Raw genomic sequence first — 13,430 nt, 5'->3', positions numbered from 1 at the left:
GCACAGTGTGGACTTAACTCAACAATTAAATAAAAGTGCATCGTACCCAAGTTGGTTAAGTCATTTTTGCACGTGTGGCAGAAAAGATCCTACAAACCTCCTCCCTTTCCCTTTGGAAGTAGAAATATAATAATGTGTCTCTTCCCTTCCTGTCCTCTGCATATTTATGAGCAAAAACTCATTTTCTCTTTCTTTGAGCAGGGCTGAAAAGAGGAATGGATCTGAGACAAAGGTTTGGCTTTTCCTTGCTGCAACGTTGGATGTTGGATCAGAGGGGGAAAGTGGATGTTGCAACGTTGGATGTTGGATCAGAGGGGGAAAGTGTGTGTGGGCTGTCTTTTTTGAGAGACATGCCATCTGTGATGGAGGCTCCCTTTCCTTCTCTGGGTGTGGTTCTCTCCATAGCTCAGTGGCAACCAGTTGGAACCTTTGTTTTCTTCCCTATGGAATAAGTCACAGTTGTTTTGCTGAGCTGTTTTCTCACAAATAAGTACAGCTATTGAAATTTCATTGACTCCTGGTATAAGGATAGACCCATTGCAAAGTTTGCCCACATATTGAGCACCCTTCACAAACGCACAGAATACTACAGAGGCAAGGTGCCACCTTGACTTTGAGGCAATGAGCAGCCATTAACCACAAATCATTAAACCAAAGATTTTGGATTTAAGCCAACTTGCTTTCCAATCCTTTGTTATTGTTAAGATAGGTCGTTAGAAATTGAATGCTCAGAGTTAAATATTCTCCCTGAGTTAAGGAACACTGGGTTGCATCCAGCTAAGTTATATGCAGAGCAGATCCACTGAAATGTATAGACCCGAGTTCATGCCCATTCATTTCAGTGGGTCTACTTTGAGTACCGTGTTTCCCCCTTTTTAAGACGTAGTCATAAAGTAAGCCATGGCAGGGTTTTAAAGCATTTGAGAAATATAAGACATACCCCGAAAATAAGACATACTTCCACACCGCGGAAACCAACCCCCACAGGCACCTCCACTCACAGAGTCACTCCTTGCAGGCGGCACTGCAGGAGCGCGCTCAGTTGTGAAGCCATGCTCCAGTCAGCTGTTCTGCAGCACTCCGACGCAGCGGAGGCGGCAAGCACGGGGAAGAAAATGGCGTTTAAAAACGCCATTTAAGAGGACCCTGTTTCTTGTCTCCCTGAGGGCAGCGGTCCCGGTGGCGGGCAGCCCCTCTGCCGCAGGAAGACACTGTAAAGTCTCCCTGGAAGAAGCAGTGAGCCCAGCTCCTCGTTTCGGCGCCGCTGCGTCTCCAGCATTTTCTGCTGGTTCTCTATGTTCTTGAGCTCTCCACGGCCCGGTTGGGGCTCTCCGAGCCGGGCACCCCGGGGCCGCCCCCCCGCTCCCCCGTCCATAGAGAGTGAGAGGAAGAGGGGCGCGTGGGCACATGGCGCGGCACAGCGCAGCGCCCGGCGCCTCCAGCTCCCATTCGCGGCAAAGGGCACCACCCCGCACCAGCTACGGACCTGCCCCGCGGCCCGCCGAGGGCTGCCGGGCTATGGCAACCATCCTGCCTGCGGGAGCCTTGGGGAAAGAGCACGAGGAAGAGCCGCTACTGCCGCTGCTGCAGAGGCACTGCAAACGCGCCGCCCGGCGAGCCCAGGGCGAGCTCCAGCCCTGCGGGAGGGGCCAGGCACGGAGCGAAGGGGCGACACCGGAGGGCGGCCTCGATGAGTCCCGGCCTGGCAGGCCATCTCCTGGCAGACCCGAGCACAGCCCGCTGCTGACGGAGGTGCCCAGCGAGAGTCCTCAAGGCTGAAGCACTAAGGAAGGGCTCGCGCTTCCCCTTCTCCCTCCCTACCCCCAGCGCGCGCTCCCCTGGGGAGGGGGAAGGGGTCAGGGGTGCTCAGATCACAGATCTGGAGAGAAAGGGGCGTCAGGGGGCGGGGAGGGGAAAGGTTGCATGGAGTTTGGTTGGGGCGCTCCCTTGGCAACAAAGTTTCCCGAGGTCCAAGACACATCAGAGAAGATGCCTGCAGCTGCAAAGGCAACTGCAAAAACCCTCTCCTTAATTTCTGGCTTGGCTGCGAGGGAAAGCGTTGGCACTGATTTTGGGTGCCGTTAAAGGCGACATGTTGAGAGATGGGCGCTATGAGGGGCGGGAAGCAAAAACTCCTGTGAAGTTTCCCTGCACAAGCACCCTCGAAAGGAGCCACCAGTCGCTGCATCCTGGGAGAAGCGTGGTGTTGCTCCTTCCTCGCCATCTCCAGGGGTGAGGGAGAGGAAAGCCCCCTTTCCTTGACAGCCACTGGGGTCCGATATGGGGGAGTGTTTGCCCACAGACGGCAGCTTGTTTGCCATCTCTTGTCGGTGGCAGATGGCTGGCTTTCTCCTTCCTCCCTCCCTCCCCACGCATGGGGATGTGTGTGTACCGTAAAAACTGTATCGGTAATTAAAAAAATAAGACATCCCACCAAAAGTAAGCCACCCTGTGTTTTTTGAGAAAAAAATGTTATAAGACGGTGTCTTAAAAAAGGGGAAACACGGTAGTGATGTATGGAAGTAAGAGCTGGACCATAAAGAAGGCTGATCGCTGAAGGATTGATGCTTTTGAATTATGGTGCTGGAGGAGACTCTTGAGAGTCCCATGGACTGCAAGAAGATCAAACCTATCCATCCTGAAGTAAATCAGCCCTGAGTGCTCACTGGAAGGACAGATCCTGAAGCTGAGGTTCCAATATTTTGGCCACCTCATGAGAAGAGAAGACTCCCTGGAAAAGACCCTGATGCTGGGAAAGATGGAGGGCATAGGAGAAGGGGACAACAGAGGACAAGATGGTTGGACAGTGTTCTTGAAGCTACCAACATGAGTTTGACCAAACTGTGGGAGGCAGTGGAAGACAGGAGTGCCTGGCGTGCTCTGGTCCATGGGGTCACGAAGAGTCGGACACGACTAAACGACTAAACAACAACAACACTTTGAGTAGGGCTAATATTGGACACAGCCCATCAATGGAGAGAGGGGTGATTATGCTACATTCACTCTGAGATATCTTAATAGCAATAAATTAACACCAGTGCCAACTTTCCTGCCTAGGCAAATAGCAACCACAAAGACACCAGATTGGAACTGTAGCAGGGACGAATATTAAATTCTTCCATACTGTGGTCCCAATCTGGAGCCTCCTCTGGCAACTGTTATTTAGTAAACGAAAAGCAAACACTCAAGGACCGGTCACATGATTGACATCACCATTTGACACCTCATAAACCCCTGAGGCAGTTTGGATGAAAATCTGCTACCTGGCCATGTTCAAGGTGCTGGTATTAACATATAAGGCTCTATACAGCTCTGGGCCAGGTTACCTGAGAGGTCATTCAATGAATTGCTGCAGAGAGATGTTTTGCTGCAAATCCCAAATATCTCAGAAGCCCACTCTGCAATAACTCAGAGCAGGGCTTTTTAGCGTGGCTGCCCCTGTTCTGTGAAATAGCATTCCTTTTGAGATATTGCAGCCACCCACTGCCTGTACTTTGTGGAAACAATGGAAGACATTTTTGTTCCAACAGGCTTTCCTAGCCAGATAAATGGGCCATCGCTTGAGTGCCTATTTTGTATGGTTTTAACATGTATTTGCTGTTTTAGAGTTTTTAATTATCTTTAGAGTAAATCACTTTAGGATGGTTGTTAGAAGGCAACTAATAAACAGGTGGTGGATATTTAGCTCAGTCGGTAGAGCACGAGACTCTTAATCTCAAGAGTCCTGGGTTCGAGCCTTACGTTGGGCAAAAGATTCCTGCACTGCAGGGGGTTGGGCTAGATGACTCTGTGATTATGATGTTAAGAATAATAATGAGAGTTATCAAGGAAGTCACAGCAGCAGTTTAGCAGTTGCAGGTCAAGATGAACTAGGATTGCTAGGCAGGGTATTTAAGGCAACCATTGACTCATAACTCAGCTAGATAGGATGAGCTGTCAGCGGTGAGCAGGGCAACCCAGGAAACCCTGTCTCTCATGACACCAACAGTTGAAGACATGTGGCACTCGCATGCATGCTGCAATGCAAAGCAATTCCGTGCAACACAGGCCACCGCGTTTGCCGCAGCAGTTGCATCATGAAGGCATGCTCGGTAAGCACTGACATGGGCAGTATCTGATTTTCAGAAGTGAAAAGTCTTGACTCATCCCACTTATTGAGAAAGTTCACGAGGAGAGGAGGAGTAAGTTCCTTATAAAGGCATTCACCCCGTGCACACCGAGGTGTAGCTGTGGCTCATGTTAATGTTATCCTAGGTGCGATGAAAGAAAGGGGATCTTCCATGGAAGAGCCCGGTGGATAGTAATTGTAGCAGTGAAAGCTGGCCAGGCTAGGTTAGCGATGCATCTTGGGAACATCAAGAGGATAAACAAGACTATCACTTTCCATAAGATTGGAAGGGACAGTATGGGATCAATAAGCAATGCCTTCAGCACCAGACCTTTAGACTGTTGTTGTTACCGTACATTTTATTGAAAATGTTCAGTGAGAAAATAAAGTAAAAAAAAGTAAAAAACAAAATTAAGATTAAAGGAAAAATATTTGAAATTAAAGGAAAAATATTTGAAATTAAAGGAAAAAAATTAAAGGAAAAATATTTGAAATTAAAGGAAAAATATTTGAAATTAAAGAAAAGATTAAAGGAAACATATTTGAAATTAAAGGAAAAAAATATCTGAAATTGCAATACAGAATATATGTTTATAACACAGTTATTCCAAATAATGAAAAATTACTCACAAGATATTAGAATTTCTATAAGTGCATTATAACCAGCATTAGGGCTGGTTTTCTCTGTGTGTTTACAGAGACAAGTAAAGATATGGATTTTTAACCTACAAAGCTTGGAATGGCTTAAGCCCTGCAAACTTTAAAAATGACCATCTCCACATCTTCTGCATAATGTAAATGCAGTTTGCAGTTTATTATGGCTAAAAAGCCAGCATAGTAAAACCAAAATTTCAGCATAATTTTCACATAAACATTAAAATGGTTAAAGTGGAATTTAACAATCAATATACTAATTAAATAGATTTAAAATATGTATCCAGACAAAGCTCTACCGTTATGTGGGACAAGAAGCTACAGTTGGAGCTGGATATATATGGAATAAATGATTGGTTCAAAATTGGGAAAGGAGTATGACAAGGCTGTATATTGTCTCCCTGCTTATTTAACTTACCAGTACAGTGTATATGTGTCGAGTTTTCCCTTTTCTCGCGAGGAAGCCTATTCAGCATAAGGGAATTTCCCTTTAAAAAAGGGAGAACTTGACAGCTATGGATTGCAGTCAAACATATCCACAATGCATGAAGGGGTTAAGGACTATAGAGTAGTATTGCTAGATTGTCTCAGTTAAGTCACGCCCCCTCTTCTCCAGAGAGGAAGTGAAGATACCTTCCTCTTCCTTTCTCTCGCTTTCTGCAGCATGTAACCAATGAAGGAGGACAAGTCTAAGGTTGCTCCCAAACTTACAACAAGCATTTGGAACTATATTCTGTATTTTCTACCTGACATTATCCCTCCTGCTGCATGGAACAATGTATGACTGACACCTTAAATCTGTAAGTAAAGTAAAGCATTTTAACCTTACCTAACAGTGAGAGGCCTACTCATTCCTAGAGGGGTAGAAAGAGGTCAGCTGTCCTGAACAGGATAAAAAAGGTTTAACAACCTTCATTCCTAACCCTATACAGGCAACTCCCCATTTGCATGGGGGTTACGTTCTGTGGCGCCACGTGTTTTATGTGAAATCACGTATATTTGAAACACCACTGGAAAAGCCTGCAAATACCCTCTAAACCACGCACCCCCAAACTGCAGCCCTCCATATGCTTTGGCCTACAACTCCCATGATCCCTAGCTAACAGGACCAGTGGTTGGGGAAGTTGGGAATTGTAGTCCAAAACATCTGGAGGGCCGAAGTTTGGGGATGCCTGCTCTAAACCTCCGGGAACCCTTGAATACCCCTTTAAAAAGCCAGCAGCACTTACTAAAGGAGTTGGAGAGCTGAAAACAATGTTGATAATATTTCACATCTGACAACCAATGCATCTCTTTGGTTTCAGATAGCATATGGGTAAAGGTAAAGGTAAAGGGGCCCCTGACCATCAGGTCCAGTCGTGTCCGACTCTGGGTTTGCGGCACTCATCTCGCTCTATAGGCCGAGGGAGCCGGCGTTTGTCCGCAGACAACTTCCGGGTCATGTGGCCAGCATGACAAAGTTGCTTCTGGCGAACCAGAGCAGCAGCGCACGGAAACGCCGTTTACCTTCCCGCTGGAGCGGTCCTTATTTATCTACTTGCACTTTGAAGTGCTTTTGAACTGCTAGGTGGGCAGGAGCTGGGACCGAGCAACGGGAGCTCACCCCGTTGCAGGGATTCGAACCGCTGACCTTCTGATCAGCAAGCCCTAGACTATGTGGTTTAACCCACAGCGCCACCTGGTCTAAAAAGCTAGTCTAAAAGCTTGGAACTAGTCTAAAAAGCTTGGAACACAAATTTTCACGGCCCTCTAGCAGCTATGGTAGCTCATTTACCAGAGGTGTATACTCAATTCTGACCAAACTAAAATGTACATAAGGAGGCTTAGTTTGGTCAGAATTGAACATACACTTCTAGAGTTAACACTAAATTAATTGCTTCTGGTAAATTAGCCACCATAACTGCTAGAGGACTGTGAAAATTTGCGTCCCAGGCTTTTTAGACTCATCTACCCATGCACTATCTGAAACCAAAGGGGCACATTGGTTGCCAAATGCCCCCCCCCCCAGTTCTCTCACCCCACTATGGGATTTTAGGATTCAGGTAGTTTTGAGCCAAGAACATTCAGAAAGTGAGAAATGCAGCGAATACCTGAATGTTGGACTAGACAGGCTAATGGTGTGACTCAGTGTAAGACAGCGTCATAAAGTCGTATAGTACCGGGAAAGAAAAAGTGTGAGCAGATGATTACGCAACACCATTTGAAACATTAAAAAAGGGGAAGACCTATAGCTCAGAGCCAGCATTTTCTAGGTGACATGCAAATGATGGTTTGCCTTATGTGAGGTCAGATTCCTTGTCCATCGAGCAAAGCACCATGTGCTCTGATTGGTGGCAGAAGCTTTCTAGGGTTTAAAGCAGAAGTCTATATGACAGCAACTTTTTAAAATGAAGATGGAAAGGAACAGTATGGTAGTGGCAAATTTGGAAGTGCACAGCGCCACCCCCCCCCCCCGCCACACACCCTGATAGCCATGCATAATCCTGTCATCATATAATAATAATAATAATAATAATAATAATAATAATAATAATTAGCAAAGTATTGCAACAATCAGTGCAGATTTCCATGTGTTCCCTTTCAGCGAGAGCTATTTTCTGTGCATATTTTATTTTGAAGTCACTTCAGTTGTGTTTCCCTTTAAGTTCCATTGCTATTCTCTCGAAATGGAAGCCCCTTTTGAGAGATGTTCCCAAATGCCAAACTTTGGAGCATGTGGAACAGCTCCTCTGTGTTCTTCCCATGTACTTTCTCCAGAGTGACCCTAGGAACCAATTCTCAGTGACTGACACACCTCCATTGACTCTCATTGACTCCAATCAGCACAAAGGGGGATAAAATTTTGTGTTTTTATACTGTGAAAAACCCTGTGATCCTCAGATAAATGGTGGAATAATAATAATAATAATAATAATAATAATAATAATAATAATAATAATAATAGCAGCTCAGTTGGCAGCACATGAGACTCTTAATCTCTGAGTTGTGGGTTCGAGCCCCACGTTGGGCAAAAGATTCCTGCGTTGCATGGGGTTGGATTAGATCAGTGCTCCCCAACCTTTTTATCCCCACAGACCAGTCAACGTTTGATAATTTTACCGTGGCCCGCTGAGGGGGGGGACGTTGATTGTTTATATTTTATTTAGATTGTTTTGATTTAATAATTTTAATTTAATTGTATTTAAATGTTCCTTGGGCGGCCCGGTACCAATTGATCCACGGACCGGTACCGGTCCGTGGCCCGGGAGTTGAGGACCACTGGATTAGATGACCCTTGTGGTTCCTTCCGACCCTACAATTCTATGATTCTAATGCTTATTGTAGGGACACGGGTGGCGCTGTGGGTTAAACCACAGAGCCTAGGGCTTGCCCATCAGAAGGTCAGCGGTTCGAATCCCCACGACGGGGTGAGCTCCCGTTGCTCGGTCCCTGCTCCTGCCAACCTAGCAGTTCGAAAGCATGTCAAAATGCAAGTAGATAAATAGGTACTGCTACAGCGGGAAGGTAAACGGCATTTCCGTGCGCTGCTCTGGTTCGCCAGAAGCTGCTTAGTCATGCTGGCCACATGACCCAGAAGCTGTACGCTGGCTCCCTCAGATAGTAAAGCGAGATGAGCGCTGCAACCCCAGAGTCGTATGCGACTGGACCTAATGGTCAGGGGTCCCTTTACCTTTAATGATTATTGTAAGTGTCTAAAAAACTCCACTTTCATGACAATTGGGCAGCTCTAGGACACTGGAGACAGGAAAACTGCTGAGTCCTGAAGAAATAGTAATGGGTCTTCAACCCTCTACAACAGGCATCCCGAAACTTCGGGCCCTCCAGATGTTTTGGACTACAATTCCCATCATCCCTGACCACTGGTCCAGTTAGCTAGGGATCGTGAGAGTTGTAGGCCAAAACATCTGGAGGGCCGCAGTTTGGGGATGCCTGCTCTACAACTTCAGACCACTTACATACCTGAATGTGAAGCATGTCCTTGGAAAAGATCATTCTAGGCTAGGTTGCCCAATAAGGCAGATTCCTATATTAGCATTTTCCCCAAGATAATGTTTGTTTGCCTGTAGGCAAATTACTTGTGACATTCCAGGCAAGGTGAAACCTTTTTCCCAACCTGTTTCTCTCCAAAGTTTTGGGCTACAACCTCCAACAGCTCCAGCCAGTCTGGGCAACAGGCAGGGATGATGATGATGACAACGAGAACGGCAATCCAATAATATCTGGCACTTAAGGAAGGCTGTTTCTAGGACCACACTGAGGCCTCATCTGCACTCTCTGTTTTTTCCTTGCACCAGGGATTGCCCACTCATGAGGCGGACTATAGAAGCAGACTTGAATGGTGAAATCCTCTGGGGTGGCACCACCGTGTGTGCCCACCCACCTCGGTGACGGTGTCTTCCAGCGAGGACTCATGAGTGCTGCTTCATGACCCTGGTAAGTGAGACTTGGGCAAAGCGGGCAGCAGGGGGACAGAACATTCCTGTTTTGCTTCAGGCGGTAAAATGCAATGGGCTGCCCGACGCCTGCACCTATATTTAAAGCGGTATCATACAACTTTAAACAAGTCATGGCTTCTTCCAAAGAATCCCGGGAACTGTAGTTTGTGCAGAGTTATCTGGGAGGAGGGATTGAATGTCAAACCACTCTGGGAATTGTAGCTCTGCGGGGGAAATAGGGGTCTCCCTACATCTCTCAGCACCCTTAACAAACTACAGTTCCCAGGATTCTTTGGTGGGAAGCTATGACTTTTAAAAGTAATATGATCCTGCTTTAAAAGTTCGGGCCTGATTGGCTCTGGGATCCAACAGGAAGTATATGTAGAAAAGAGAGTGAAAGAGCGAAGTTTTCCTGCTTTAGTTGCGTTGTTAGTTTTTATTGTCTTATATTGAATTTGTTTTGCTTTGTGGCCCATCTAGAGGCAGCTAGGTAGATTCAGTTAATAAATAGCTAAGAGTTTAAGTCTTGCCTGCAAGATCCAGGCAAGTAGCTGACAATTCCTATCATGTGTGAAATGGGTGTCGGTCAAGGGGTGTGTGTGTGGAGTGTCTTCCGTCTACGTGGAACAGCCTGGGATTTCCTTCTTTTTTTTTTACTGGACATTGGCTAATAGCATCTGAAGCAATTGTAAAAAGTGAATAATGAGGAGTCAGGGTTCTCTAAACTCTCCCCAGGTGGCTCCATGAGTCACAAGAAGCCTGTGAAGTGGGTTGTAACTGGCAGGAGCTTATGAAGCAACAGAGGGAAGAGGTGTAGTAAGAACTTTTTTTTTTAAAAAAAAAACCCTCCTCTGAACAGAATGGTCAGTGTGACATTCATCACGTATTTTTACTCCAGGCCATTAAGGCTGACTCTCCTGCACTGTCTGGAACTTGCACCAACTGAAACCTTCCAATTCCAGTACATTGGTTATGATATCCTTTTCAACAAACCCCGGGCACTTTACTTAATTCTCTTTTTATTTCTGATTTTTATTCAACATGGATTATCTGGTCTGCTAGGTAAAGCATTTAGAATGGGAAGAGATTCTTTATAAAGATCATTCTATGGGCAGACAATTTTGCTGCCAGATTCAAGGGACCCTCTTAATCTGGACAAAGAGGAAATAAATGAATAACATAGCTGTTTCTGATCTTACTTGGGTGTCTTGAGAACTGAGCCCTTTTCCAAAAATTTTTTTAAAGGTATTTCTTCATTTCCCAGCTTTCTTCCCTAGGAGCAATGGGAAGTGCAACGGTAGGGATCATTCAGTTTGTAATGTAAAGGTTTGATTTTGTTCTCCCTCAGCTACCCATGGGTGGTGATGGTGTCTCTTAGCAACCAGGCTGAGTAGCATGATCTTCACTGAGGTGGCACATGCTCTGATTGGCCTGTAGTCTGAGGGAGTTTTCCTGCAGTATGTTTTTGCTGAATGTCTTCCTGCTATGTACAAGGACTGAACTAAGGAAGGCAAAACCTGTCTGTTTATTTCTCCTTAAATTGTATATGGTTTTGTTCAGTTTCCTCAGTAAAGCATTATCAAGACTTTTGGCTCCTGACTTCCAACTGTTATTCATGTGAAAACAAGGGGTTTTCAAGTGGCTTCCCAACCCCAGGATTTCAGATAGGGTTCTCTCCTGGTCCTACCTAGAAATGCAGGGGATTGAAACTGGGACCTTGCAGATGCTCCACCAATGAGTTATGGTCCTTCCCAATAGTACTAGTGTACAAAGCCCTAAATGGCTTGGGACCCAAATACCTAAAGGAGCATCTTCCCTAGTATCAACCATCTTGGACCTTATGATTGGCAGTGGAGACCCTTTGGGTGGTTGTAGTGTTGGGTGCTGCCCAGTTAGTGTTAACCCACGTCAGAACTTTCTTGGTGAAAATTCCCTGTTTGCGGAATACCCTCCCTGGTGTAGTGCAATTTGTTCCTTTTCTGTCGCTTCCCTTATTATTAACATTCAGGAAGAATAAAAAGAAAAACCATTCCTGTTCATCCAGTCGTTTGATGGCTGAAAGATATTGTTCCTGGCAACCTTGAAATTATTAGCTGTGTGGGTGTGTGACTGTTTTGAAATGTTGTTAGATGTTCTTAGCGTTTAGTTTTTTTATTTTAAAACATATCTTTATTTTATTTTTAAATGTCTTGTTGTATTAGTTCGTTGTCTGCCCTGGGCTCTTTTAGGAGGAAAGGTGAGATAGGAATTTAACAAATAAATACATTTATAATATTTGGACTAATCCAACGGATGTGTCTCAGGCTTCTACAGGTTCATCGTCCTGATCTCATTGCCCAAAGCCTACATGGAGGTTAAATGAAGTCCATATTGTGCATTGTGATTAATTTGTGGAAGTTATACGACAATCAGCACCCGTCATAATTTACTTGTGTTGAGGTTATACATCGTCCTGCCAATCAGTTGTTTATCCCACAAGGCATTTCCTTGTCACTTTTCTGTTTTTCAAAAAGGAAGTCTGTTGCACCAGAGCACTTAAATCCACTTGAATCCTTCAAACTTCATTTTCTAGTATGCAAATTCCGTATCCCTCCCACAAAATGATGGAGGAGCCAGTAGTCGCAGATACTCTGTGTCATTGTTTCAGCAAGGTTTTGTGTTAGGTGCTAGCTCTTCTGGGGCGTTTTGGCTCTGGGGGCTGTGTGGTTTCATGAAAAAGTAAGATATCCTGCTGAGTCAGCCTTGCTTGAGTCTTTCAGCCTGTTCATATCATCCGATGATTCAAAGTTAATTGCTGGTGTAACCCTGGAGGCGTAGTAGAGGTGGGAGGGCTCAACCCAGTCACCTGATGTAGAGTTCCACTGAAACACTCCTCTTCTGTCTGCAATATGGCAATCAGTGACATCACATCCTGGCCATGTTGTCGCTTCCTGCTGAGAAGAGGCTCAGATCACAGCTTGCCTGAAGCCTTCCCAAGCTCTGTAACGCCACCTCAGTCCAGTTCAGTGTAAATGGCACCGGTCCTATTCCTTCTGAGTTCAGCTTCTTGTCAGTTATGGACTGTCAGGACTAAAGGGCATACCCTCCAAAATTCCTCAAGATGAAAATAGGGACATTTCTCATTCCCACCCCCCCACCCCAAGTGACGCTCCTCAACCCACCGTTTTTGTCACCGAGCATTTCCTATCAGAAGAAGGACAAGTGCCGCCGCCACCACTTCATCAATGGGACTCAGCACACATGTTCTTCACTGTCCTGAGAAAACCACTTAATTCTTATTTTATTTCATTTTATTCTTTGGGAGGCTTTCTTCTTGTAAACAGCAATAAATGAATTTTAGAAAGGGGCAAGATTACGGTAGATGTGGATGCACAATGCATTAAAAAAAATCAATCAAGACTCCTTGTGCCCTGCTGCACTCCCCCTTTCTTCTCACCCAGGGTGGCCCTGCCCTCTGCCTACTGCCCTGAGCCAGCATGTCATGTGGGGATGGGCCTTGGTGGTGGCAGTCTCTCCTCCACCTTCTTGCCTGCTTTCCCTGCTTTGAGCTGCCCAAGGGAAAAGGCCAGCAGCAGTGGCCACAGAGAGAGCAATGGGATGTTCCCCCTGCTGCCGCCGCTCGGGACAAACACTGGCTCATCCTCCTCTCCGAGCTTGGTGGCAGTGGCGCTGGTGGGGAAAATAGGGTACCCCACTTATCCTGCGCTTTCTAGGCATGGGTTCAAGGACTTTTCCCTTTGTCCTGCCACTGTCCCTCAGAAAAAAAACCTGCTCTTCTGCGGTAAATAAGAACATACAGCAATCTCCAGCAAACCCAGTTGCCATTCGTTTGCGGGTTTCCCTGGGGGGAAATGGAGGTGTAGCTAAGTCCATAGTACAGTGGTACCTTGGTTTAAGAACAGCTTGGTTTATGAACAACTTGGATTAAGAACGCTGCAAACCCGGAAGTAGGTGTTTTGGTTTGTGAACTTTGCCTTGGAAGCAGAACATGTTCCGCTTCCTGTTGATTGTGTTCCATTTGTAAATTGAGTCCCCCGCTGCTATGGGAAAGCAAGTCTTGGTTTAAGAACGCTTTGATTTAAGAACAGCCTCCAGAACGGATTAAGTTCATAAACCAAGGTACCACTGTATCAATGAACATTGTGCACTGCCTTGGAGGCCCCATGAGGGTGAAGAGTCAGGTTGAAACAAACAAACAAACAAGGAAGGAAGGAAGGAAGGAAGGAAGGAAG

The 13,430-nt window shown here is 45.8% G+C and overlaps 1 long non-coding RNA gene across 1 annotated transcript in view; it reads left to right on the top strand.

Moving 5' to 3' along the window:
• Nucleotides 1-5,433: 5,433 nt before the first annotated feature.
• Nucleotides 5,434-13,430, top strand: part of LOC118096248 (uncharacterized) — a 32,677-nt gene continuing 24,680 nt past the window's right edge. The window contains exons 1-2 of the long non-coding RNA XR_004693887.2: nt 5,434-5,562; nt 9,058-9,196. This is a non-coding gene — a long non-coding RNA (uncharacterized LOC118096248). The remainder of the gene's footprint in view (nt 5,563-9,057; nt 9,197-13,430) is intronic.

Source organism: Zootoca vivipara, chromosome 5, assembly GCF_963506605.1.
Source record: "Zootoca vivipara chromosome 5, rZooViv1.1, whole genome shotgun sequence".
NCBI lineage: Eukaryota > Metazoa > Chordata > Lepidosauria > Squamata > Lacertidae > Zootoca > Zootoca vivipara.
The sequence above is the reverse complement of the archived record's forward strand: the minus strand, read 5'-3'. Positions and strand labels throughout refer to the sequence as shown.